Here is a 24,924-nt window from a genome sequence, read left to right on the forward strand (position 1 = left end):
ACACTATGTCTCTTCTTTCCAAATGGTTCTGACAACTAATATTCAGTGCCACTCAGGGTAAGGGAAGCAGTGGAGGCAAAGTTACTATTAGGAAAATCAAACAGATTGCACAGTATCTCATTGTAGGCCTTCTTGTTTAGGTATCTCAAGTTAACAAAAATGTCTTGAAAGACTGCCAACAGATTTTGTGGGCTCATATTTCTGTTTACCACTTCCCCAGAAAGATGATGAAATGTGTTAAAATCCTTAATGCATGTATATCCATAAAGAAAAGCATACTGTATATGCTTTGAAATGATTGTTGTAAGTAAAAACAGTACATTACAACAATATGCAATATGCAAGCCAAGTACAATGTATACTGGCTTCCGGAGACACTGTAGCAGCATATTTCCCTTCCCTACAAATGACCTTTAGGGATTTATCAGTAAGTTTGTTTTTTTTAAAGAATATAACTGGAGTTTCTGCTAGTACCAAAAAAGATAGGGTATGTGAAAGACATCCACAATGCCTTTGAAGTACCCCAACTTCAGAAATGAATAGGTGGCGTACAAGTTGGAATTGTTGGGCAGCTGAGTCTGGGGAGATATCTCCCTGTGCACTAGGTGAGACCTCAACCTGGTTGGGGGAGGGTTCTTGGCTCTGATCAAGAAAGAATTCTCGACCAGGTCAGACAAGTGTAGGTAAGGAAGGAATTCATTAAAGCAAGAGTAGCAGCAAATGTCAGCCGCTGTGCAGGCAGTAGAGAGCAAGGAAAAAAGAGGAAGAAAAGGGAAGCTCAGTAAATTCCTACTTGGCATAGAGTAAGTCCCTTGCTATCTCCTAAAACCAGGGTCACTTGGTGTCCAGCATCTGTTTAAATCTGCACAGCATGGGAACTAAGTCCCCACCATCCCAGGATTTGGGGAAGCAGAGGAGCACTAGATGGAGTGAGATTATGTTCTGAGAACTTCCACTTCCCTACTGGTCTGCGTAAAACAGGGTGAGAGGAAAAGATTATAATAAGACTAGAAAGCTGAATGAAAAAGAGATAAAGACATACAACACAAAGGTGGAGGCCAGTGAGTTCTTGTCTTTATCATGGAGAAGAGTTCAGTGACAAGTACGATGGGCTTATGCAACAAGAAAGTTTATTTGATATAAGACAGTACACACTCAGATGGGAGTTCAGGCGACCTCAGAGAGGAGGTGTGCTTACGTTTAGGGTTTGGGGTTTTATGGGGCCTTTTGGATAGGGGTCAGCATAAGGCACGATGTATACAACTGATTCATAATTCCTCTGGAGTTTTGCCTTAAGAATAGGGTTATTTAGGTGACTGTGCTGTACCAGCTTGGCATTCTTTATCCACATAGGTTCATTTACACTTTGGGGGGGTCTATCTCCTGTCCTGGTTACAAAGTTTCTTAATTGATTAAGGGGCTGGAAGAAAAGAAAGAACAGCATATAGATTACGTTAAAGAAAAAGCTGGGCCTTTTTCGCAAGGTAAGGAGATTTTTACAATGGCATGATCCTTGTCCCATTTCCCTGTCTTATCTCAGTATGAAGTTGCAGATTATAAAAACTCCTCAGACGACAGCTGGAAACCATAATGACACTGTATACAACTGATTATTCATTAATATTTAGTAAATATCTAATAAATGCTGCAAATCCCTAAAAACAAAGATTATGCAAAAGCTTTTCTGAATTTTGGTGCAATTAAACAAAACATTAGATGGACAGTTTAGGAATGTTAGGTAGAAAGACAGACAAGAGCAGCCAGAAAAGGAAAGATAAGGTTCAAAGAAAAAGCCACCCAAACTCTGCCCAGGTAGGGGGTCCCCTGTGAAGACAAGAAAGGCTTTTCACAGAGAGAACATCCTTCCCAATCAGATCCCAACAGGGGCACAATCCAACGGAACTAAAAACTGCCCAAATCACACCTCATCACCGGGAAAGGACATCTCACCAAGAGGGATGACCCCACCGTGTCAGTCAAAGAGGCACCTCCTGGCCAGAATGCAACCTACAGGCCTCCTACCTAATGGTTCAAGGTCTTTGTCTGCCTTGACTCTGGCCCGCTCCTCCCTTGGAGTGTATTCAAATAAAACTTTTACTCTGCTTTGCTACTGTGTCTCTGCTTTTCAATTCTTTGTTCTGGAGGGGACAAGAGCCAAGGAGAACAAATTCAACCTGTAACAAGAGCAAGATAGAACTACATTAGTAACTTAATATACCTATATTTAGAATTTTTAAAAGATGATATTAAAATACAAATACTTAGCTAAGATAATGCCCTGACTCATTCACAATGTTTACCACGGAAAATAAGGTACCCTGAAAACGAACCCGGACATATATTTCTTTATTCGCGTATACCTTTGCTAGGCTCTCCCTCTGCAGTGACAGTACATACTGCATGACCATGCAAGGATTATTAACCTTGTCTTTGCCCTCTTCATTGAAGCTGGTTACAGGACCAGAAGGAATGCTGGTTGATAACATCTGTGTTGCTGAGCTGATACCAGACATGGATTCAACATGAATCAAGCCAAGACCCCTCAGAAGGCACCAGGAAAATAGGATTGGCACCTAATTCCAAGAAGTTTCTAGGTCCTTCCAGTTTCTGCCCTAACTCCCACACTCCTTTGTCATAGTATATAACCCATCCCTTGCCTAATGGGTAAAGCAGATTTGGGAAAGGTCCCTTGCCTTCTCATTCAGGTATCCTTCTGATAACAAAACTTTCTCTGCTTCAAACCCAATGACCCAGACTGGTTTACTGCAGATCGGGCACACAAATCCAGATTTGGCAGCTCAGAAACAAAAAGAAGTCATCTAATAAGAAAATTAAAAGACTAGACAAGCAAATGAGAAAAGACTGCTTTAACTGGAGAGTTTTTCCTCATCTCCCTCAAAAGGCACAGCCACATTTTACTTAAGTATATACTGCATCCATTTGACAAATATTTTTGAATACCTATTGCAGGTCACTGTTCATCTACAATAATGAACATCTGTAGCATATCAGTAGATGATGCCTGCTAAAGACCAAAATAAAGCCAAGAAGGGGGTTGGAGTTGTCTCTGGGAGAAGAGATAGCCTGAGACTCTTATGGAGATTGGTATACACAAGAATAAAGGGCATAATGAGACCAGTGCTGATAGTCTCATGGCAGAGCCTGGTTGATGTGGATTTGAACAATAACAGGAAGGAGAGGAATCTTTCCACGCACAAGCACAGCTCTTTACTTTGGAGTGTAGACTTTTAACAGGGTGATATTATCCATAGCAAGAAGAGTTTCCTCTGGATTCCTGCTATGGAGGCCAAGAGGCCAAGAGAGGGAAGGTCTACTGGGTTGATCAGAGTAAACCAGGTTTCTAAACCTGTACACTCAGCCCCACAGCCAATCTCACTTCTCTGTACAAAGTATAGTGAAAATATGGACATAAAATATAAGGAAGAAGTAGAAGATAAAGGTAGACAGTAACAACTGAAGTAAACACGATGGAAATTGGCAGAAGGGAAATCTAATCTATACCTTCTTTAAAAGGACTAATTTTCAGTTCACCACCTTGTAGTTTGAAGTGCTACAGTAAGTAGGTAGCCAGATATGGGCAGGGAGGAGGACTTCAGCCAATGTTCACATTCAGCTAAATGCTTGCTTACATTCTACACATTCCATGAAAACTGTTCTCAGAAAAAAGGGGAGTGAGAATAGATAACAGACCGGCCAAGACTAGCTGCTTCCAATACGGAGGAGAATTTGAACCAAACTTTGCCCCAAAATACACTATACACTCATTAACATAGTAAAAATGACAACTCCCTAGCCATAACAGTCCTGAGAACCAAATATGGTAAAAAATCCCTCCACCCTATGTGAGGGAGTACCAAGTCCAACTCCAAAAAAACCTCCACCTGTTCCCTTTGAAACCTAACCCCACTTAGTGAATGTTCCTTTTCCTTTATATAAAGAAAGGCTCTGCATTGCTTCCTCAGCACAGCCCTGCTCTGGGTCTGCCCAAGCCCCAGGCACCTACTATGGCCTTTTTCTATACCCTCACTTTCTAAATAAACTTTTAAAGCTCAACCACCTTCTCTAAAGGAGACCAAGGACCCCTCTCCAGTTATAAAAGCAATTTAAGAGGGTTTTCTTTCCAAATTCCAGCTGAATTATCTAATTGAAAAGTACTAAATTATGTTAAAGTTGTATTTCTGCCTCTCAGTTTTCTTCACCTTTATTCTCTACATGCAGTAGAAGTTTGAAGGAGATCATTTACTGAAAGACAAAACAAACATCTGGAATGAACTTAAAAAGCCTTCAAGTCATTCTAAAACATAAGAATATTTTCTAAAGAGTATGTTAATCCTTACCAATATCACTATAAATGTAGAAAAGACAGAGATACTGCAAATTTTCTGCTCCTTCATGAAGGAAATATGAAGTACAGGCAAAGCTAGGCAGTTTTTGCTTGACATCACACAAGTCATCAGCAGTAAGCTCAGGACCTTTGAAATGATCAAGGCTGACTCCATTTGTTAACAGTGAAAACATTTTGCCAACTTCAGTCACACGGAGCAACAGCTAAAGAGGGTGAAACTCAAGTCACATGTAAATTTGGAAAGACTTTCCTAGAGTTATCAAACATAAGTTAATGTCTTCTTTGTATGCTAAAAAGGAAATCTGTTCAAAAATATTTTAAAGGAACAAATGAAAATCCCAACTGTTTTAAAGGAACAAATGCAAACAGTCAAACAGTTACTATAATGGGAACAGAATGGACTAAGAAACTAAAAGTTAACTGAATGCATATGAAATCCAATTAATCTAGCATAGTAATGGTTCCCGAATACTGTTCCATGATGTTTTCTTCAGTCCACGATAAAATGAAAATAGTTAAGGACAAGGTTACAAGTTTTCCACAAAGCTAAATATACATATATTTTTTAATTAAGGCATCACCGATACATAATCTTATGAAGGTTTCACATGAGCAACACTGTGGTTTCAACATTCACCCATATTATCAAGTCCTCCCCACCCCATTGCAATCAGTTGTCCATCAGCACAGTAAGATGCTGCTATAGAGTCATTATTTGTCTTCACCATGCTATACTACCTTCGCCAATCTACCTATATTGTGAGTGCTAATTATAATGTTCCTTTCTCCCTTCCTTCTCTCCCATCCTCCCCAACCCCTCCCCTTTGGTAACCACTAGTCCCTTCTTAGAGTCTGTGAGTCTGCTGCTGTTTTGTTCCTTCAGTTTTGCTTTGTTGTTATACTCCACAAATGAGAGAAATCATTTGGTACTTGTCTTTCTCCAACTGGCTTATTTCACTGACCATAACACCCTCTAGCTCCATCCATGCTGTTGCAATGATAGGATTTGTTTTCTTTTTATGACTGAATAACATTCCACTGTGTGTATGTGTGTGTGTGTGTGTGTGTGTGTGTGTGTGTGTATATATATATGTATATGTATATATATATATATATATATATATATATATCACGTCTTCTTTATAAAGCTAAATATCTTAATCAATGGAATTGTCCTTAGCTCTAAAATTATGTACTTCCTATTTTTTTGGTGCTATCATGAAATGACCATAACAACAAATAATTGGAGGAATGGGGTTCTGATGTCCTTACTTCAGAAGCATAAAGATAGTATCTAAATAGGTTTCTGTTGATGAAAAACTCCATTTCCATCTTTACTCATGTAAACAATACACCTGACACGAGTTGTGTGGGTTTTTTCCCTCACACCAACCAATTATCTGACACCAGCTGGATGTCCTGCAATTCAATTCAATTCTGACACTAGAGTTAGCACAGACTTCACTGGTTAAGGGTTCAATCCCGTAAGACTGCTCCCCACTTCAGACACCAATCACAAGCAGTAGGTCCCCATGTTACACACAACTTATGTCTGACTTGGCTACTAATTAGAGGTTCCCCCAACCCCCTCATTGGATGCAGTCCCATGCTACATCAGCTCAAAGAACTCAGGGAAATACTTACATTTACTGATATAGGGAAAATGGAAATTCCATGGTCAGGATTCTCACCTAATCCTAACCTACTCGCCCACTGTATAGAGGCAATGATGTGATGTCCAGCCTACTGCATAGTTGCATGCTTGCATACCCATTGGTGATAAGCCATTATTGCCTGTATTGCTATAAAAAAAGATCCACCTGGTGCTAGGAGGAGGGCCAGGCCTGCAGTGGAGACAGGGCCTGGAATGAAGGGAGCACCTGAGACAGACGTGCAGACTGCCCTAGAGGCAGATGGGATTCTAGCACTCTACCTACCACCAAGAGAACAAAGCTTGATATAAGTTCCCTTTTTATCCCAAACGTTCTGTTGTCGTTTTTCAGACTCACTGAATCCAGAGTGAACTTGCCCAGAGCTGGGAACCCCCTCTGGCCTGGAGCTACATTTTGGTGCAGTCAGCAGGATTCGCTGCAGACCAAGGAAAAAAGGAACAAAGCTGCCCTCATGAGAAAGGTACTTCAGCAAGCTACCCCTATAGATAGGAAGACACCCAGGTATCCCCCAATTGGCATATGGTCCAAGCTGGCTTGCCTCCTAGAGGAGTGGGTCCCTCCCCAGGACTGGGGGGAGGTGGAGGTGACACCTGAGGCAGTGGTGGAGGCCCTCTATGAGACTGGGAAACAGAATGCCTGTGTGGCAGCAGGAACTGTTGGTTGGCTATTTCTCACAATATTAAAAAAGGACATAAAGGAGAAGGACGTACTCCTGCAAGTACCATGAGAGGAGGCAGCATAAGAACTCAAGCTGTGAGGTGCTGTGGAGGAGGTAAAAGATTGCTAATGACTGAGATAGCGGTGCTGTGACCTGCCGTGGAGAAGATAAAGGATGTAATGGTAGCGTGGGAATAAGCAGCACGAACGCAGGCTGCAAAGTGCTGTGGGGGAGGTAAGGGAGGAAGTGGTGACTGAGATGCAGGCGCTCTGTGGGGCAGCAAGAGAGCTGCCACCAACTCTGGAAATAGTGGAAGATACATCAGAGAAGGACAAGGGGGTGGGGGTGATGCCAGAGGCTTTAACCCCTTCTCTATTGAAATCCCACCTAGTTTTAGATAAGAAAATAAAGACAAAGACACAGCAACCATGCAATCCTCTGGGACAGGAGCAGCCCCCTCCCTAGGTCATGGAGCACTCCATGTTCCACCCCTATACCCAGGCAGAGCTGGTGGATTTGGGCTCCTGGTTTTGGCAGAAACCCTAAGAGTCCATTTCAGTCTGGCTCCTGCGCCTTTGGGATGTAGGGGTGGATAGGACTATTCTGTCCTGGTTAGAAATGGGAAAGCTGGCTTCCCGGATAACTCATCATGCCTTGAGGCAGGGATTACAAAACGCATACCAGGGCCCAGGCAACCACTCCCTCCTCAATTGGCTTATGGCCTCACTTTGTACTGACCCAGTAAGTGTGAATTACCATCTTCCCCCACTAGATGGCAGACATATGCCAAGCTCCAACAGGTATTATGGGAGTTGGGCATGAAAAATGCCATTTATACCCCAGAAAATCATGGCCCAGATAAAGAGCTGTTTACCATGGGGATGAGGGATATGGTGCTGCAAATGGATCTCCCATCCCTCTTTGGCCCCTGTGGCCATTCTTTCCCTTCACTCAGGGCAACCCATAAATGGGGTTACTGGTACTGAGGCAGATTTGGGGGAAGCTGAAGCAATGCAGGCATGGAAGGGAGTGGCAGTCTGTTAGTGACAGGAAGCACTTTAAAGGGCCCCAAGAAGGTCGCAAGGACCCAGATGTGGGTTGATTTGATAAAGACAGGAGCAAAGAGAAACTGGATGGGAAGTCAAAATCTTAATGCAGCTGTGGCAACAACTGAAGCCAGAGCAGTGGTTTTGACAGTTGTCTAAGGCGAGGACCAAGAAATGGAAGCCAGAGACAACGTCACAAGTCCAGACTGTGTGTCTGCAGGACTGTCTGTTGGAGAGAGCCAACCCCACCTGGATCCTCACAGAAAGATGACTGGTCAATACAGTTTGACTGAGGTGAGGTCATGGCACCCACCTTGGGGGACTGGGTGGGGACAGGAGGCCACATGTTAAAGTACCAATTCATTGGTCCCCAGTGAATGTATGTGTCCTCGCTCTGGTAGACACAGGAGCTGAATGCTCACTGATTTGTGGCAACCCTGAGTGGTTTCCTGGGAACCCCCACTGTTATAGATGGATATAGGGATATGGCTAACAAGGTGAAACAAGCCCAAATCCCACTGGGAATAGGGTGTCTACCCCCAAAGGGGTATACTGTGTATATCTCTCCCATCCCCAAAAGAAGGGATAGATATCCTGCAGGGCTTATAGTTACAAAACACTGCAGGTGAGTTCAGAATGAGGATACATGTGGTGAAGGCAGTTCTGAGGGAACATGCTAAGCACCGCCCCTAGCTTTGCCTGTGCCTCAGTGGGTGACTAATACCAAAAAATACAAATTGCCTGGAGGGCATAAAGAAATTGGATAAACCTTCCAGGAACTGGAGAAGGTGGTTATTATAAAGCCCACCCACAGTCCTTTTAATTCCCCTGGTGTGGCTAGTAAAAAAGCCAGATGGCACACGGTGTATGACCATGGACTACAGAGTACTGCATAGTCATACCCCCTCTGCATGCTGCTGTCCCCTCTACTGCAGACCTGACTTGACAGATACCCTTAGCCATGAACTAGGGACATATCATTATGTTGTGGAACTTATTAGTGCCTTCTTTTCCACTGACATAGCACAGGGAAGTCAGGAAAAGTTTGCCTTCATGTGGGAAGGACACATGGACTTTTACACTGTCCTTCCTCAGGGGTACCTCCACAGTCCCACCATCTGTCATGGATGGACTTGTAGCACAAGACTTGGCAGCATGTGAGAATGGTGCAGCTGTAATGTACCATTATTCTGATGATATCATGCTTACTTCTGATTCTCTTACAGACGCCTATACTGGCCAAGAGGGGCACATACCTACAGAAGCTTAGCAACCCTACTAGTGGAGAACTCCAACACCAACTGGGACCAGTGACATATACCAGTGAAAAGCAGAAATAATTTGCTTTAGAGCCATCAGTAGCAGAGAGCCCTTATGAGGAAGGAATAGCCTCTATACCAGAAGGTGCATGGTATACATATGGCTCCAGCCATGGGCAAACCTGAAATGAAGAGCTGTAGCTTTCCTAAGATTGAGTTAATATGGATGGAAGATAGTGAGGGCAAGAACAGTCAATGGCCAGAGTTGCGGGAAGTATGGCTTGTGATCACCCAGGAGCCCTCCCCACTAGTTGTCTGTACTGACAGCTGGGCTGTCTATCGAGGCTTGACCCTGTGGCTACCGACATGGTAGCATGCCAACTGGCTGGTTGGTTAACAACTCCTTTGGGGGCAAGAATTGTGGCAAGACTTACAGGCCTCTGGTCAGACTAAAACAGTCAGAGTATATCATGTGACAGGCCATTTGCCACTGGCATCCCCAGGAAATGATGAAGCAGATGAATTAGCCCAGGTACCTTGGCCAGAAGGAAAGCCTGCCTCTGATGTAGCCCTATGGTTACATCAACGTTTGTTTCATGTGGGGCAGAAGACAACGTGGGCTGTAGCCCAGTGGTGTGGGGTCTGCCTTTAACCTTTAAAGAAGTCAGCAGAGCCCAGCAGAAGTGTATTGTGTGCTCGAAAAGGGACTTACACCGAGTCCCACAGCAACCTGAGATGATAGCTAAGGGGCCAATACTCCTCGTCAGGTGGCAGATAGACTATATTGGACCTCTGCCCATGTCAAAAGGGTACTGATATGCCATGACTGGTGTGGACTCAGCTATTGGACTTGTGGTTGCTTTTCCTGCATGTTGCACAGACCAGCAAATGACCAGAAGAGGCCTAGAGTGTCTCTTTGCAGCCTATGGCTGACTGCAGATAACTGAGAGTGATCAAGAAGCCCACTTTACTGGACATGCTCTACAAGAAAGGGTGCAACAATTAGAGATAGAGTGGAAGTTTCACGTACCATATAATCCTACCAGGGCAGGCATGATAGGGAGGTACATCCCTATCTCTTCAGGCTTAAGAACAACTATTACTACCGTAATTTTTGTTGTAATTCTATGTTATTGTAGCCTCTGTTGCTGTTGTGGAATGTGGTTACAATGCTTCACCTTTCTCACATAGAGACCATCACAAAAGATTGAGGGCATGTAGACTGTGAGGTGAGGATCCTGGAGGGGTGGAGTGTAGGGAAAATGCAAGTTCCAAAGCCAGGATCCTCACCTGATCTTAGCCTACTCACCCAGTGTATACATGCAATGATGTAATACTTAGCCTACTGCGCAAGCGCATGCTTACATACCCACTGGTAATTTGCCATTATTGCCTGTATTGTTATAAAAAAAGCTCTGCCCAATGCTAGGAGGATAACAGAGCCTAGAGTGGAGACAGAGCCTGAGATGGACTTGCTACTTGCAGACTACCCTGGAGGTGGATGGGATTCTAGCATTTGACCTACCATCATGAAAATAAAGTTTGGTATAAGCCCCTTTTTACCCCAAACATCCATTGTCATTTTTTGCTCTCCCCAGATCCACATTGAACATGCCCAGAGCTGGGAAGCTCCTCTGGCCCAGAGCTACAACTGGTTTATTATAAAGGATATGATAAAGGACACAGATGAACAGCCAGATGAAGTGATACATGGGCATGATCTGGAAGGGTCCCACACAGGAGCTTCTGTCCCCTGGAGTTGGGGTGTGCCACCCTCCCAGCACACAGACTTGTTCACCAGCCCAGAGGCTCTCCAAACCCCATATTCTGGGGATTTTTATGGAGGTTTCATCAAACAGGCATGATCAAGCATTAACTCAATCTCCAGCCCCTGTCCCCTTCCAGGAGGATGGGGGGAAGAGAGGGCTGAAAGATCAACTTTTCATCATAGCTTGGTTTTTCTGGTAGCCAGTGTCCATCTTGAAGCTACCCAGGAGACCACCAAGAGTCACCTCATTAGGTCAAACGACATGCTCTTCACCTAGGAAATCCCAAGGAATTTAAAGAGCTCTGTGTCAGGAATTAGGGTCAAAGACCAAATATTAGAACATAAGATGCTCCTTGTACTAATCACTTAAGAAATTACAAGGGTTTCAGGAGCTCTGTGCCAGGAACCAGGGGCAGAGACCAACATACATACAAATGACCTTTGAACAAGGTGGGGGTTAAGGGCACTAACCCCCCGCGAAGCTGAAAATCCACATATAACTTTTGACTCCCAGAAAGCTTAACAACTGTTGACCAGAAGCCTTACTGATAACATGAGCAGCTAATTAACACATATTTTGTATGCTGTATTACATACTATATTCTTACAATAAAGCTAGAGAGAAATGTTTTCTTAAATTGTCACAAATCTCCAAAAACTTTTCCAATATATATTTATTTTAAAAATCCATGTAGAAAAAGACCCATGCAGTTCAAACCCATGTTCTTCAAGGGTCAACTATATTTTCTGTTTCACAGACTACCCCCCAAGTCTTTGGCCGTAAGACCCCCTTACAGCAATATGATACACAATTCAAAAGATACTGGCATATTATTAGAATACCGTTCAGTCATTAATAATTGGACCAGTCTATCATCATATCATATGAAAAATGTCTTCTAAGCAAGGCCATTCAGGTTTGCAGGTTCTATTCAATGTTGTCAGGTCTCAAAAACAGTAGTCATCTAGGCAAACATATGGTCTCACCCTTTCAGTCATCCAGTACAACTCAACTAAAAGACAACCATCTCTTACTCTCAGCCCCTTTCAAGATACTAACATTGGATTTACTTCATTATCCAACCTATTTATTCATTCATTTACCCTCAGCTACTATTGCTCCTTCTCTCCATTATACCCAAACTCTTCCATTTCGAAGGGATTCCAGGTTCAGCCACTGTGCTGGTCTACATTGCAAGAAGCAATAATAGTCTAGCAAGGTCTCCCCCTCAGTCCACTCCATTCAGTTAGAGAAAAGTTACACAGATGCACAACTACTGGGCTCTTTTTACAACAGACAATATAGTGACATTCACTCTTAACCTCAATTTTGCCAGATGGGGTGAAGGCACAACCGACTCCATCAGGCCCCTGGGAATTCTGACCCAAAGTTTAAAAACAGTTTCTTGGTAAGGAAGCATCCATTTCCAGCACTTGTATTTGCAGCCCTGGTCCTATCAATCACTGCATCAAGTAGAGAAGAAAAAAAAAATTGAGGTGATATAGAAGAAAGAAAAAAGTTCAGTCATTACACCAGCATATTCCTCCCTTGCTAAGAACTGCATAGTCATTCCAGCATCTTTCCTCTCCCCCTTCCCCAGATCCACCCAAATAAGAAAACTCTATCTAGCAGGCCACTGTTTTAGTCCCACCTCATGTTAAGAGTGAGCACACTCTCATGAAGGTATGTAAGCTGACCCTTCATGTCTTTATTTCAACCCATTTTAGACAACTAATGCTTTTACTGACTGCTCCCACTCTCTATCAAACTAGTACTCTGAGAAGGATATCCCTTTACCAATTGCTGGACAGCATGGGCTGTGAAGTATATTCCTTGGCCTGAAGAAATGACAGTCAGCCATCCAACATGATACTGGTTCTGGTACCAGTACTCCTGTCACTTGGGAAGTTACAAGGAGCTCTGTGATAGGAACCAGGGGCAAAGACCACCATATACACAGTTGACCCTTCAACAATGTGAGGGTTAGGGGCACCAATCTCCCTAGCAGTTGAAAATCCATGCATAACTTTGACATCCCAAAAACTTTACTGTTTATCAGAAACTTTACTGAGTATACAAGCAGTTGATGTAACACATATTTTATATGCTATATGTATTATATACTGGTATACATACACACACACACACACACACACACACACGTACTCTTCAGTACTGGTTCTTTTATAGCACTCTAGCATTGCATCTACCATCACTAAGCAAAGTCCAGTCCAGAGTCAGTGTCTATTCCTTCTCAGATCCATTTGTTGCCCCCAGGGCTACTGAAGGGCCCCCACCAGTAAGATGGTGAACTTCCGGCTTCTCTTCCGGGTCCTCAGTTCCCAACAGCACCACCTAAAGACCAATCACCTCTCTCCCCACTCCCACTCCCAGCACCTAGCCAATAGCCACCAGTCCCGTAGAAGTAACACCACAATCACCCCATGCCCCTCCCTATATAACCCAGCACCTTTCCCCAATAAAGCGGAATTCTCCAGTGAATTGCTGCTGTGTGTCGCTCCTTTCCTTTCAGCTACCAACATCAGTCTTACTTGCCAGCTGTAATCAGGGCCTTCCCACCAGGGAGTCTGCCACTTAACCATCTGCAGTCTGTTTCTTCTGCTTGCAGACAGAACAGTTCCTACTAGCATTTTGTGCCTCAGAGGGTGCAAGAGAAATATGTCTAGCTTCAGCACATCTCTGAGTTACTATGCCCCCAAAAGCCACTCATTTCATGGACCCAGATGGCCACCTCAAGTGAGTATATGGGGGTATTTGCTTGTTGATTTCAATCACCTTCCAAACCTGGATTAGGATTCTTCTGATGGAGATCAACACATCCTACTTTAATGCACCCCTCAAATTTCCAGTGTTTTTCATAGGGCTGTACCCCACGTGGATATCCATTTAATAGGCTAAGTTTCCATTGCTCTTCTGTCTGACCCTATAGCCAGGCTGTTGGCCACTTCTTGAGTCAGTAAAAACCCAAACACTGGGGCTTCTACCACTGCAATTCTTCCATTATTGCTAGGAAAACAGCATGCAATTCAGCCCACCAAGCTAATTTGTCTTCACCTTTCTCAGAGTGGCAGCCTCCCAAATAAGATGTCGTCCAACTCACCTTGGAATTATCACCCACAGACAGCATTTTGTTGACCACTTACGAGCTGTTTATAGAACACTGCCCAAGTGACAACAGAATCCAGCAGCTCTTCACAAAGTTCCAGAGTCAGCCCTAGGGAAAGAGGCCCCTGTCTCTTTAGTATCTCCTCTCTGCATTGCCAAGCAACATGATCCTATATAAACAATTTTTATTTTATTATGGAACTCTTCTGAGCACTTCCCTCCTCGATGGAACATTACACAAAACATCATGAGTATTTCAGGTTTTAAGATTATTTTATGACTTTTAGTCATAGAAGCAGTTTCAATTAATGTCCAATAGCAGGCCAGTAACTGCCCTTCAAATGAAAATTCTCTAGACCAAAGCCCTACCAATTGCTGCTGGGAGGTACTCACGAGCTCTTGCCATAAACCCCAGTCTAGAATACACATAGGACTTTCATACAGAGAATCTGTCCATATAAGCATTCCAATGTCCAATTCTACACTGTGGCTTGGACAGTCTTACTTGTTCCCATTTAGCATTAATTAATTAATACTGCTTGAAGGTCCAATTAATACTGCTTGAAGGGCAGACTTACATGCCTTTTGTTTTATAATACTAGGTAGAGGAAACATTCCCCCATCACATACAAATGTCCATCTCCATAATACAATAAGGTAAAAGCCTTTTCAAACATATCAGTTCTCCTACAGACTGTTACCTCACATTCCTAACTGGAGCTTCCATGAGGACTTTAATAACAGGTTTTGGTTTTACAGTACTAGGTAGGGTACATGTTCTCCAGCCAGTGATCCATTCCCATCTATTCCCATAAAACATTCAGGTAAAGACAAAAGAGTTTCTTTACATAAAGCCTGTTTAAATATTCCAAGTTTAATTATCCTATCAACCCTTTTGATGTTTTTATGATTACCAACATATTTTTATGTTCTCTCAATTTCATCACGGCTTCAACAATAGGTTTTGGTGCCACAGTACAACAAGCTCCCATTACCAAGGAATTCTGGCAATGCCTCCACCTTCTGGCCATTTTACCCACACTTGTGAAAACGACTTGGGGTTCCGCCTAGGGACTGAGCCAAGGGATCCTGGCCCTTTTGTCAATTTTCATCTCATTTAATCTGTCTAACCAATGCTCCAAGTGATTATTGGTCAGATTTTTTCAATGTAATCTCTGCTTTTGAGTTTTCCAATTTCTCTAACTGGGGTAAGTAGAGTTTGGGGCCCTTTAAAGTTGGGGGACCAGGAGGAGGTAGGAAGAGCTGTATGAAAGCCTTTTTTAAAACTTTATCAGTGTGTTTCATTCATCACATTTCTTAATAACCACCTAAAGCTTTCCATTCTACTGAGTCAAGTCCCATTCTTCCCTTTCTTCTTCCTTTGTTTTGCTCCTAAGAATATTTGCTTTATTCACCTTATTTCTTAATAACCATTTAAATTTTTCCACCTTGCTAAGACCTGTCCCTTTACTTTCTCCTTTGCCTTTCCTCATTTTCTTGTTAACTAACCTAAAGTTTTTATTAGCATCTATGAGACCCAGGAAGGGAAGGTGAGACAGCAAACACAAGGCTTCCTCATCTGTCCTTCGGTTTTGCAGCAGTAAGGTCATATGGGGTGCCCATGTAAAAGAGTCCCACTTAAACACGGGACTTACCAAGAACTGGGTAACAGGTAAATTCAACAGGTAAATGTCTAGTCACCGTAAAGATAATCACATATGGCTTGTATATGAAACACATCATCTGCCTCATCAGGGGTGCACCATTTGGCATTTTTTAGAAGGAGGTAGGCAGCCCCTTTCCTCAGGGTAAACAGACTTTACAGTGACTTTTACCCAGTCCACCAGACTGGTTGTTGCCTCAGGAATAACCTGCTCTGTGTCGGGATCACATATTGTTTTATCTGTGATTGTTCCACAATGAGCTGTGGATCTTGTGCCAACCCCAACATGCTCTTCCCCACTGTATCACTGAAAACCCAAAATTGCTCCTAAATTAATTACTCTCACAATCCAATTTAATTAAGATTCTTCAAGAAGCTGATGTTACTGATCCACAAAATGAAACAACCCCTTCACACTATACTCCCTGGTTTCAACAGTTTCTCGGTTTTGCCTTCTCCTCACACCAACTACTTCCTAGTAACTAGAGATCTATTATCCTTGCATAACTTTTCCCTTGAGGTTCAGCTTTGAGCCTAGTGGCCAAAGCTCAGACTCACTGAAATTTGACCTTGGTCTAGTATCAAGGTCCCATCCAACACTCTCTTAATTTCATTTTAGCTGTTACAGATAACAATAACCAAGGGATTGAACATTTCACCTTTTACTTAGTAGTTTCCATTTCCTTATACATCCAGTGAGTGAATCAATGTGCTGGGAATTGGATCCACCTCTAAATTCTATTGTATCTTTTACCTTTCAATAACTGAAAGCCACATAGCTGCTGTTCACACCACAGGTGCTCATCTGACCACCCAGGAATCAAAGGTTCAGCACCCCCCACCTTTTATCCTCTCTTCTCAAATTTCATTTCTGTGAACCAGAACCATTCTAGCAAATCTCACTTCTGTGATACTAAATGTCTAGGAAAAGTTCCCTATGTTAAAAAGGAAAAAAAAAAAAGTTGAATGGTACTTGTTAAAACCCAGTAAGAAAATCTTTATTCAAAGTGGTACAGGTTATCTCTGTATAGGTATAGGCACCACTGTGATATTTTGCAGTGGGAGAAAGGGATTGGACTCAATACCAAATACTGTATGAGCAGTGGTAATTTATAGCCTAGAAGCAGGGTGGTCAACTAAGATCACTGCATAGCATGCATAGCAAATTATGAACAGAAAACAACAGAGGCAAGGGAAGTTCTGGCTAAACAGACCTAACTAGATTATTGCTAAAGACAGACCAGGATGATCAGACATCACCTGGAAAACAGTGGAAGATAAGATATCAATCAGGTATCAAGGGTGATCAGATATTGAGGGTGGGGGCTTCTTCCTAAACTGACATAACAAGGTTCTTGCTAAAACTGCATCTTAAAAGTATACAGACTAGCCTAGAAGAAAAAGGTTCAGGAATTTAAATAAAATTTGGTCAAGCAAAGAATCTCTGTCAGTCCTCTATCTTGCTCAAGGAAAGAAGAAATAAGAAGAAATAGTCTTCTTTCCTCTGAACAAGAAAACTCTATTTTCTCATTCAGTAGTCTTTTGCTAAAGGAGAACCCCTGCTGGGACTTAGAATTAGAGTATATTTGTTCAATGATGCTGGCAGTCAGGCATTTTTTAATAAGATAAGTTTCTATGAAAACACAAGAAAAACAGACCACTAGTTTCTGAATCCAGAGGGCAGCCAGCTGAGGGTCTCAGATTTGAGCTTGAAGTATCCTTAAATGGTGTGCAGATGCAGTGGCCGTCTGAAAAATTTTCCAGGTTTGCAATCTGAATGCCTCTGGTGATGGCTTTTGGTGTCTGGTGAAGTGGTCCATTTGGCAGGAGGCGCAAAGGTTGCCCATATATGATCTGTTGTGGTAATTTTTTTTCTTTTTAATCTTATATCAAGTCATCCAGTTTCAGCATACAGGGTTTCAGGAAAACAGCAGTCTTCTCAGTGATGCCAAATCAGGAAAGTGGGAAAAAAACTGGAAACATTTCTTGGGGGAGTGATAGTCAGATACTGGAGGAAACTAGAATTGAGAATTTGTTTAAGAACTGGCAAAATGTGCAAGACAGAACCCACAGGGTTCGCTATAGTTTTGTATTGAAACAGAAAACAGTTTCTTTCTACAGTCAACCTTTTAATTCTTGTTTACAAATAATCCTGGCTTTTAAAAGTATAATCTTAGATTCCTTGTGAAAAGTTCCAGCACAGCAAACTCAAAAAGAGCCTGTATAGTCAGTCATTAATTTTGTTGCACTTATGTAAATAATCAGGATAAATCTAATGAGACCAGATTATTTGCAGTCTGAAAGCCTCTGGAGCCAAGAAAGCTGATGCAGAAACTAGCCACCAGACTTCATTTCCCACATGTATAGATTCAGGTGAATTCCTCTCTTAAGGTCCTCAATATGACTAAGAGTACTGGGTCTGCCAGGAAGTTACCTTTCTTAAACCAAATTCCATGCAGATTACTGTCAAATGTTAACATTCCAGTCAAAACTTTGGTGATATAACCATGTTTCCAATTGTATCCTGTTACAAGAACAGATTCTTTTAGAACTTATGCAAATCATTTGTCATAAAAATAGGAATTCTAAGAATTTCAAGTTCCAGAGGGAAAAGGTGAAGAGAGAAAGCAATCATTTCATCTTTGTTTGCAAAGATATAATCTACTAGATTATTGTAAACTATACAACATAGCTTAAGAGGAAAGAAAAAAGGGATCTCTAAATCTGGAAAACAAAACATTAAAGAACCAGGATTGTTTCAAACAGCCATAATAAATTTATAATCATCCTCATCAGTTCATTCAGTCCCAGGTAATTAATTCTTGTTCTGCTTATCTTGGGTTAACAGCTCTATGACTCTTGGGAAAACAGTTTAATCCATCTTCATGAGTTCTTAACTAATAAGTAAATTCTTAACTCAGTCCATGGCATGGTCTTAAAGTTTCAAAAGATGCCATCATGGAACATTCTTGCCTGTACTTGATTGTAATGCTCTCAAAGAATGAGGGCAAAACAATTTGTCTATGAATGAAAAAAGACTGAAAATGGCCAAGGTTAAAGTTCTAATGAGAATTCATTTGATAAGGAAAATTAGTTATTTCTGTGGCATACAGTATTTTAACATAGTAACCAGACAACAAATTTATTTGAATTTCATACATTTCTGGAATATCTATATTAGTAATATATATCCATACACACATAATCTAAGAAGGTTTGTCATCATTTCCTGACAATGCTTTCCATGTAATTTAACATACCAATTGTTTTTCTAATATCCATTCAGTTTTTATCCTATTTTTTCCTCTTTCTGATTATGGAACAACTGGTCAGTCTACCACTCAGTAAAACTTGTTTTTTTCCCTAAACAAAAACATGTCCTTCACACCTTGCATGCTTTGCAGACAAGGTTCTCTTCATTCTTAGTTTCTAGTAGTTTCTTTATATATATAATTTTAATTTTTAACCATTAGTAGCATTTCTTTTACAGAGACTACTAGGAAGTAAACAATCATAGTCTGTCATATACCAGTACTCCATAGTAGATGAGTAAATTTATGAATATACAATTCCACAACACCTAGAGGCTTATGATCCCTCACAGTACAATTTTTCAATGTGGAAAAGGGGTGTTTACCAATAGATCAAAAATCTTTAGCTTTCCTATACAGTATAAAAACAAGATGTCAAAAACACATGAACTTAAATTTAAAATTCAGTAATGAATGTTTCAGTAGTTTATTTTTCTTAGAAATGAGCTAGGTTTTTATTTTAGGCAGTTATAACATCAAACAAAGCTAGCCATCATCTCAAGTTATTTCCCTATTAACTATTTATTTTCACAATGTATGCATATTAGGTAAGCATCACAAAAGCAAAAACCTAACAAAGTTCATGGTCTTTCCCCTCCTTTTTCCTTTTTTTTACTGCCAGGCTTGACATACATCAAAAAATTCATTTTCATTATACATTTTATTCTTAGTTTGGATTTATAGTTTTATAATCTTAAATACCCTAAGTAGATATTGGGATATCTTAATATCCTAATTAATATCCTAAGTAGATATTGAAAATCTTAAGTAGAGATAAGTTTGTTTGACTAATAAGTGTAGGTAGAAAAAAAATGTCTGCATTATATTTAATGCTTACAACTCTCCAAGGCATACCTGTTTTATTTTAACGATTTCAAATTCGTTTTATTATTTTTTTTAATTATCCCAGATCATGTGAACTTAAAACATTGGGCTTGTTTCCCTATTCTGAGTTTCAGGAATATTTAATTTTATAAGCATTCATTTATCTCTAAGCCAATTTGAACGGAATTCCATTAAGGGATTTTTTATAAATTAATTTGGTTAATACGATCCAGAGATAGAAAAATACCACACATCTATAACATTCGTATATATAGCCATTCATAAACATACAGATGCAAATAGAGATCATTTCGTTTTCATTCTAAAATTTTAGCCATGAGTTAGACAGTAATATAAACCCACTGATTTATATAAAATAAGTAGCTCTTATCTTTTCTCCATTCTATATTTTTATGTTTCTGTCAAATGGAACAGGTTAAGATTACCTGTTTTACCAATTTTGTAGAGACCACCTTCAAGACATTTCTTTGCCCTGGTATCTTATGGTGGCTATGGACCAAATTTTAGGTGAGTGACCAAGGAGACATCTAGCAGCTGTGTGGTGCCCTCTAAAGCCCACTCAACTGGCCAAAACATCCAATCTATCTCAAATTAGCCTTCTTCCTTTTCAGGCCCAAGCAGTTGCTTTTGGAGGTCTGTAAGTCCCCTGACAACCCCCAGTACAGGGCAGGGGGCCCAAAGTGGATACGAATATACAGAGTGAGGTAGAAAAGGGTCTGGGAGAGGTAGACAGAGGGATGGAGGAGGAAGGGGTTTGGAGGGAAGGAGATATTATCAAAGAATCCAAGGGAAATGGAGGGAAGACTGAAGGTAGTAAGAAGAAGGAAGAGCAGAAGCAACTAGAAGGGAGAGGTCTTAGAGGAGCCAGCTTGGATATATCAAACTTTCCAAAGAGGCCAATGAAGTTCCAGATTATTTTCAGCAAAAGCATGCCAACAAGAATGGAAGTAGAGAATATACTCAACTTGATTGGGTTCCTCCTTCTGTACCATTCCCCCAGGTAATGTCTGATCACCTTGGCCTGTCCTCAGCAAGAATTCTGTTAGGTCTGTTTAGTCAAAAATCCCTCTTATCCCTAATGTTTTCTCTTACTAATTTTCCATGCGGTGATCTCAACAAGGGGCTCAACAAGGGGGTCTGAGTCAACTGAGATGCATGGGAGAATCAAGATCTAATAGAGAAAACTGAGCAGTGTCACAGAGAGCCAGAAGACAGACTTCTAGTACAAGAAGTCAGGGAATAATTTTTTTGAGAAAGAGAGAGCCAAGAAGAAGAGCTCTCCAGCCCAGTAGTTACTTTTCAAACAAAAAAAGAAAGTATTCTAACTCAGCTCCTTATTAACACCTGCTTGCCTAGGGCTCTAACTGAGCCTCTTAAAGAGAAACCAAGTAGTCTAACCCAGCCTGTGTTTATCTGGGACTCTGTGCCACCTTCTGAAGTACACTGAGACTCTTTAAGAATCAAAATCTGTCCTTACCAGCTTCCATGGACATTTGTCCAGAGCAATGGTTCAAGAGTCGGACTCACCAATGGATCCCCGGTCCATCAGTCAGGAGTGAAGATAAAGGCTTCAAAGGTTTGCACTTAGGGTCCTGAGTGAGAGGTCCGGGGGTCCAATAATGAATCTGATCCTATCCAAGTTGTGCCACAACTGTTAAAAGGAAAAAATAATATTCAATGACATTGTTAAAAGCATGGTAAGTAAGACTTTGGGGAGCTATCTCAATAGGCATAGGTACCACTGCAATGAAATTCTGCAGTTAAGGAGAGACTGGATTCAGCTCCAAATACTGCATTGGTAATTGGGAATTTATAGACAAGAAACAGGGTGAGATCTTGAGATCACCGCATGGAAAATTAGTAAGAGAAAACATTAGGGATAAGAGGGATTTTTGACTAAACAGACCTAACAGAATTCTTGCTGAGGACAGGCCAAGGTGATCAGACATTACCTGGGGGAATGGTACAGAAGGAGGAACCCAATCAGATATCAAAGGTGGGGGCTTCTTCCTAAACTGAATTAGCAGAGTTCTTGCTAAAACTGTATTTTGCAAAAATGTATGCAGATGGCCTAAGAGAAGGTTCAGGAACCTGACTACAGTTTGGTCAAGCAAAGAATTTTTGACACTTGTTTATTCCTTCACTCATATCACTAATTCTGATACCAGATGTGTGGGTTTTTCCCCTCACGTCAACCAATTTTGTCAGATGCCAGCTGGATGTTATGCAATTCAATTCAATTCTGACACTAACTAGAGCTAGTACAGACCTCACTGGTTAAGGGTTCAGTCCCTTAACACTGCTCCCCACTTCTGACACCAACCCCAAGCAGTAGATCCCCATGTTACACACAACTTCTGTCTGACTTGGCTACAAATTAGAGGTCCCCACAGTCCCCTCACTGGATGCAATCACCTGATACAACAGTTCACAAAGAAACACTTACTTACATTTACTGGTTTATATAAAGGAAATAATAAAGGACACAGAAGAACAGCCAGATGAAGTGATACATAGGGCATGATTTGGAAGGGTCCCACACAGGAGCTTCTGTCCCCTGGAGTTGGGGTGTGCCACCCTCCCAGCACACAGACTTGTTCACCAGTCCAGAGGCTCTCCAAACCCCACACTCTGGGGATTTTTATGGAGGTTTCATCAAACAGGCATGATCAAGCATTAACTCAATCTCCAGCCCCTGTCCCCTTCCAGGAGGATAGGGGGTGGGGCTGAAAGTTCCAAACTTTGAATCATGGCTTGGTCTTTCTGGTAACCAGTCTCCATCCTGAAGCTACCCAGGAAACCACCAAGAGTCACCTCATTCAGTCAAAAGACATGCCCTTCACCCAGGAAATCCCAAGGGATTTAGGAGCTCTGTGTCAGAAATCAGGGTCAAAGACCAAATATTAGAACACAAGATGTCCCTTGTACTCTTTTTTTTTTTAATTTTTGTATCATTAATCTACAATTACATGAAGAACATTATGTTTGCTAGGCTCCCCCCTTCACCAAGTCCCCCCCACATACCCCTTCACAGTCACTGTTCATCAGCGTAGTAAGATGCTGTAAAATCACTACTTGTCTTCTCTGTGTTGTACAACCCTCCCCGTGCCCCCCCAACACTATACATGCTAATCGTAATGCCCCCTTTCTTTTTCCCCACCCTTGTCCCTCCCTTCCCACCCATTCTTCCCAGTCCCTTTCCCTTTGGTAACTATTAGTCCATTCTTGGGTTCTGTGATTCTACTGCTGTTTTGTTCCTTCAGTTTTCCTTTGTTCTTATACTCCACATATGAGTGAAATCATTTGGTACTTGTCTTTTTCCGCCTGGCTTATTTCACTGAGCATAATACCCTCTAGCTCCATCCGTGTTGTTGCAAATGGTAGGATCTGTTTTTTTCTTATGGCTGAGTAATATTCCATTGTGTATATGTACCACATCTTCTTTATCCATTCATCTACTGATGGACATTTAGGTTACTTCCATATCTTGGCTATTGTAAATAGTGCAGCAATAAACATAGGGGTCCCTTGTACTCTTATCACTTAAGAAATTACAAGAGTTTCAGGAGCTCTGTGCCAGGAATCAAGGACAGATACATGTATATATACATATACATACATACAAGTTTTGAAAATCAAGATTAATTTATTTTGTCTACAATCTCTTTGATGGCCAAAGTTTCAGCATTTGAATTTGTTCTTAGAATTTCAGAATTACATTAAGAAACCTGTGTGTACCTGGTGGCTTTAAGGCTGAAAGAATTGCTGAAGAATGTTACATTTCTCATTTTACAACAGCACAATCCCGTCTTTTAATATTCTAAGAGTTCTACTAATGTAAGACGTCCATCCAATTACATCTGGATTACAACAGAATTGCTCTCTGAGGCATTTCACTTCAACTGAAAATGTCAATTTCATTATAGGACATTAAAATTTTTTAGTGTCATTTGGCTTTAGGCAATTTGTCTTGATTAAACAAAACTCAAACCTAGACACAAAATAAATGTATCTTAACATAGAACTACTCCTAATTACTGTTTACCTACCAATGAAGGATCTTAAAATGAAGGCCACACTGATTTCAATTACAGCTAAACGAAGTGGTGCTGTTTTTAAACCTGTACCAGATTTATTGTCATAATCAGGAAGCAGTTTCAAGAATTTCTTAGAAAAAAGCACTTGCTGCATTACAAAGATGCTGTGCTAGGTTTAACTCACATTATGCTGTTCACTGATATGGATTTTCAAATTTTGTGTCAACAGAACCAGAAATCACTACAGGTGTCACTATCATAAAACAACAGAAGGCCGATTTTATTGCAGATTTATGTTACTACAACATTTGGGTATTTAAATTACCTTAATTTTCTCAAGGAATTTATGAGGGATCTTTCTTTCCTATATATCCTTCAGCAGACCTTCTATTTGTATTCTATTTCCAAGGAAAATCCAACCAGCCCCTCATATTTTAATAGTACCTGAAGCTATTCTTTGTGTGTGTGACAACTGGTTTTTAGAGATGACTTTGTTAGAAGTCTGCCAATTAATAAACGTGTTGCTCAGTTAGCAGCAGAGAAATAACTGTACGTTAGTGGTTAAGAAGCCCCATAATTGCAGCATTTAATACCTACTGTTGCTTCTAATGCCACCAGGCTGACTCAGACTAATGAGCTCTCCAGGTGCCACTGTCTAACACAGGCCTGCCAAGATGAACATTCGGTAGTGGAGTCTCCAGAAGAATTCATCCAACCATTGTACTTGCTTCTCATACATAAACAAAGAGGACTGATTTTTAGGTTCTTTGCCACAAGGAAATGCACTGAAAACAAAGCATCACATGATTTTGGAAAGAATACTCCCCTTCTTTACAGTGAATTCTAAATTAGATCCAGAATGCTAATTATAAAGATAATTTGTTCAGGGTAGTACTGTATCTCCTGATACATGGGGTTTTAACCCCGTTAAGTATCAAAACTACAGCACCAACTAAGCCAAAATGCGAACTGGGAACAAAAGACAATTCATATACCTTTAATAACCGTGGTCATAAAATCACGCGCCTGGAGACCATTCAAACTGAAGCACATACCGGATGAAGCAGCCCAAAGTGGGCGAGGAACCCCAACAATCCAGTCAGTACCGGTGCCCAGGGCCAGTGAGCCTTCAACAATATCCCCGCCCCAACTCCTCCCCAGCCCAGGAAT

General features: G+C 41.2%; 1 protein-coding gene across 5 annotated transcripts in view; it reads right to left on the reverse strand.

The window, feature by feature from the left end:
- LRIG2 (leucine rich repeats and immunoglobulin like domains 2) overlaps positions 1–24,924 on the reverse strand; it is a 77,776-nt gene that overhangs the window by 50,996 nt on the left and 1,856 nt on the right. The window contains exon 2 of one of the 5 annotated variants that reach the window (XM_057500526.1): positions 24,352–24,539. The exons of 1 other annotated variant lie outside the window; for it this stretch is intronic. The gene's annotated coding sequence lies outside the window, so the exon portion shown is untranslated. Of the gene's footprint in view, positions 1–21,244; positions 21,369–24,347; positions 24,540–24,924 lie in introns of those variants that run through there. 3 more of the 5 variants (XM_036923417.2, XM_057500527.1, XM_057500528.1) reach the window with 3 other exon arrangements.

Source organism: Manis pentadactyla, chromosome 4 (genome assembly GCF_030020395.1).
Source record: "Manis pentadactyla isolate mManPen7 chromosome 4, mManPen7.hap1, whole genome shotgun sequence".
Lineage (NCBI taxonomy): Eukaryota > Metazoa > Chordata > Mammalia > Pholidota > Manidae > Manis > Manis pentadactyla.